Source organism: Leptinotarsa decemlineata, unplaced genomic scaffold (assembly GCF_025532065.1).
Source record: "Leptinotarsa decemlineata unplaced genomic scaffold, Ldec_3_MD MMD2_tig00004433_RagTag_RagTag, whole genome shotgun sequence".
Classification (NCBI taxonomy): Eukaryota; Metazoa; Arthropoda; class Insecta; order Coleoptera; family Chrysomelidae; genus Leptinotarsa; species Leptinotarsa decemlineata.
In genome coordinates, this window is record NW_027412608.1 from 250,001 (window position 1) to 253,677 (window position 3,677).

At 34.7% G+C, this 3,677-nt stretch overlaps 1 long non-coding RNA gene across 1 annotated transcript in view; it reads left to right on the forward strand.

The window, feature by feature from the left end:
- The window catches only part of LOC141484108 (uncharacterized), a 1,453-nt gene extending 1,125 nt beyond the window's left edge, over positions 1-328 (forward strand). Inside the window, exon 3 of the long non-coding RNA XR_012466476.1 lies at positions 19-328. This is a non-coding gene — a long non-coding RNA (uncharacterized lncRNA). The remainder of the gene's footprint in view (positions 1-18) is intronic.
- The last annotated feature ends 3,349 nt before the right edge of the window (positions 329-3,677 follow it).

Consider the following 3,677-nt stretch of genomic DNA (forward strand, 5'->3'; position numbering starts at 1 on the left):
CCCCAGTTTTTTTTTCAGTTTGTCTTCGGAAAAATCCGTTTTGCAGAAATGCCACAGAAACCGAAATTGCCAGTGTAAAAGAACTGCTTCTGACCGTCAAGGGGGGAGAAACAGAAGGAGGACAAAGCCGGCAGAGGAAGGGGGAGATGATACGCATTGAACATTTCAATATTTGTTTCTTCATACCAAAGAATTGTTTTTATGTTGTTTCCTTTATTTCATTTAATATTTGTGATATTTTTTACTTTATTTAAACCAAAGAATTGTTTTTATGTTGTTTCCTATACATGTTAGGTATGTGTATTTTATTAAAGTATATATGTATAAACTTTGGAACTTTCTCCAGTTTTTGTGATATTTTTTTATGAAGTTCATTTTGGTTCAATTGCTCAAGGTAAATTTGAATTTTTTTTTCACTCAAAATATATAAAACTTTATTCATTATCTCAGAATTCGAGCATATAGCTCGAGAGTTTTTGGGAGATCGTTTAGTAACGATAGTCGTAGCCGACCGATGTTTCAACCTTTTTACTCCCATATACATCTACGACGTAGGCTTAATATGGCAAATACCTGTTAGAAAACAACTACTCCCCTGGCTAATACCACGACGGGTATTGGATTACATCTAACAAATACTTGTGCAATGTTCCTCATTACAGAGGACACAATTGCAAGTGCTTCCTGTAACCAACTAGTAGAATCCTGTACCGACCCGGACTTGCACTGATGATAGGCAAAAACCTTGAAACCGGTCTGCAGGTGATCCCCCTGTCCGGGTCGATACAGGATTCTACTTGTTGGTTATAGGAAGCACTTGCAATTGTGTTCTCTGCAATGAGGATCATTGCACAAGTATCTGTTAGATGTTATCCAATACTCGTCGTGGTATTAGCCAGGGGAGTAGTTGTTTTCTAACAGGTATTTGCCATATTAAGCCTACGTTGTAGGTGTATATGGGAGTAAAAAGGGTGAAACATCGGTCAGCAACGTCTATCATTACTTTATTCATTATTTTTCAATTAAAAGGCAATCAGTAAATGTGTATAATTCACAGTGGTCCAACCCTCTGAGTAGGTAACTTCCATTGCAGTATTTCTACTGGGCCATCAATGATTTCCACAGTTTTGCCTGCAGAGGCCCGTTATTCAAAAGACACTGTTGCCAAGCATTGGCCCTGATGATGGCCGGTGTCTCCTATTTTCACTGGCCCGCCATAGGCTATAGGTGCTTTGCCGTTCAGGCCAGATCTGGCCAGCATATTCTGGGTCGGAATAAGGCCGATCAAAATTGTTTGCTGGGATACATGCCTAATAGCGTTTACTTCAAATATTCCTAGAATATTCATAAAATGTATTTAAAGAATATTCTATGGTGTTTCCCTATTGTATATTCCTACAATAAACTAAGAATATCCTGAATATTTTATGAATATTCCTCGGGTTCTATTCCCGGAATATTCTTAATAGAATATACCTTACATATTCTAAGAATATTATAAGATATTCCAAGAATATTCCCAAGGAATATTCTTGAAATATATCAAAGGTTCGCCAGGAGCACTTCCAGGGAATATTCTCCAGAAGATATATATATCCATGGCATATTCATAGCATAATACAATATCCTTAAATGTATATTCATGAAATATACCTGGAATATCTATTGCTATGTGGGAAGCTATTTGTTGATAATACCAGTCGTATCAAAATGATCAAGGCGAATCAACTGACAAGGAAATGTATTTTCATTGATGTCAAATATCATTTTGTGAAAGATGAGTACAAGAAGGGACTGTTCTCGATTGAATATTGCCCAACAAAAGAGAATATCTCGGATATCGTGACCAAGCCTCTGCAAAATCACCAATTTCAATATCTCAAGAATAAATTTATGTACTTAAAATAAACCAAATATTATTGTAAACCAAAGTGCTAAAACTTATGTTCTTATTAAACTTAGCCTAAGTGTAAGTTATGTCATGTAACCAAATATTGTGCCATGCTTTTTTTTGAATTCTTTAATCTTTCAACATTTACTCACTAAAATTAATTTTTGCCCTGTCCTGAGGGAGTGTGTTAAAATATTGAATATTTTTTTTCGAGATCAATTCCCCTAACACAAAACTTTGTTGGCGAAACGCGCGTCAAGTGCAAAAATATCAGTTTGGTGTTAGGGCAATCGATCTCGAAAAAAGTTATTCAACTTTCAAACCAAAGGTTCCAATCTCATCGTTATTGTTAAAATATTGTTATGTTGGCAATGTCCAGACAAAAATTTATGTTGGTGATAGTGTGTAATCAAAAATTACTTTTTGTTGTTATAGTAAAACCAATAATGATTGAGAGTAAAGCGCGTTGTCATAATTTTACGTTACCAGTTTATAGCAGAATCAAAATATAGTAAGCAGTAGAGTTGTAGGTTGTGGCAAATTATAGATAATACACAATACTAGTACGATTAAAAGATATTATTTATGACAAAAATCAGTAATGAGCTTGTAATGAGTAATACTTATACATTTCCTGATTACTGATCAGTTAAAATTTATTATTTTCTGTATAGTGTTAGATATTTATTATAACTAGTGGCAACGCTGTACGCAACGATATTTCTGTCTTTGTCACTTTACCGTAACTTTCATATCATCGTTGCAGTCCTCACTAATGTACTTGCAGCAATGAGCGTATCATTGGTTTGTAAATTATACAGCGTGAATTGTACGTTTTACAGTTAAGTTAGTCAGCAATCGACGTGTTGTGATAACAATTGGTGAAAATAATAATGCTAATAAGTGTTTAAGCGTTACATAATTATATTTCTACACCGTTCTCAAACTACTCAAAAAATGGGAGACATGGTCGGGCCTTCCACGTCGAAAAAGGTAAAACGGTCGGAGTCTCGGTCAGTAAGAGAAAAACGAATTGTACTGCGAGTATTTCACTGTCTTGAAAGAGATCATCAGCCACCAAAAGATGACATTGTGCATTGTGCATATAGCAGTGTTCTGCTATCACACCGTATCAAGTGCTCACTAATTTATGTGAATTTCCATGTGGATAATGTTGATATTTTATGTTGAAATTTGTATCAATCTGAAGTGAGAAACCTGGAGAATATATGTAGTGTTTTTGTATTTAAAGAAAAGTTGAAAATTCTCATGTAATTAGTGTTTAAACAACAACATAAACTAATTAACCCAACAAAAACCATAAGTACAAAAACCGGTATAGTAGTAGAAAAAATTGGGAGTGTCTACTGAGCCAATTGTCCTACAATGGTCTGCAATACCTGTAACTTAGAAATTACTCCTGGTGAAGGGGTATGTTGTGATAGTTGTCAAGTAACAACACATTCTACCCTTAACTGTTCAGGAATATCCACATCTGAGGTGAGGGCCATAGTATTACAAAAAAGGATCTTACTGTACTTTTGTGAAGAATGCCGGGAGGCTTTTAAAAGTGTTCCAAAGCTGCTTAGAGGAATAAGGGACACGAGAAAGGAGATGAATACATTAAAGCAAGAAGTGGAAGATCTGAAGCAAAAGGAGAAACAAGAAGTCAACAATTTTGAAGAGATAGTTATGGAACTGGAGGAAAAAAAGAAGAAATCTAAAAATGTAATTATATTAAATATTAAAGAGTCAATTAAAACAAATGAAAAAGAGAGAATAGAAG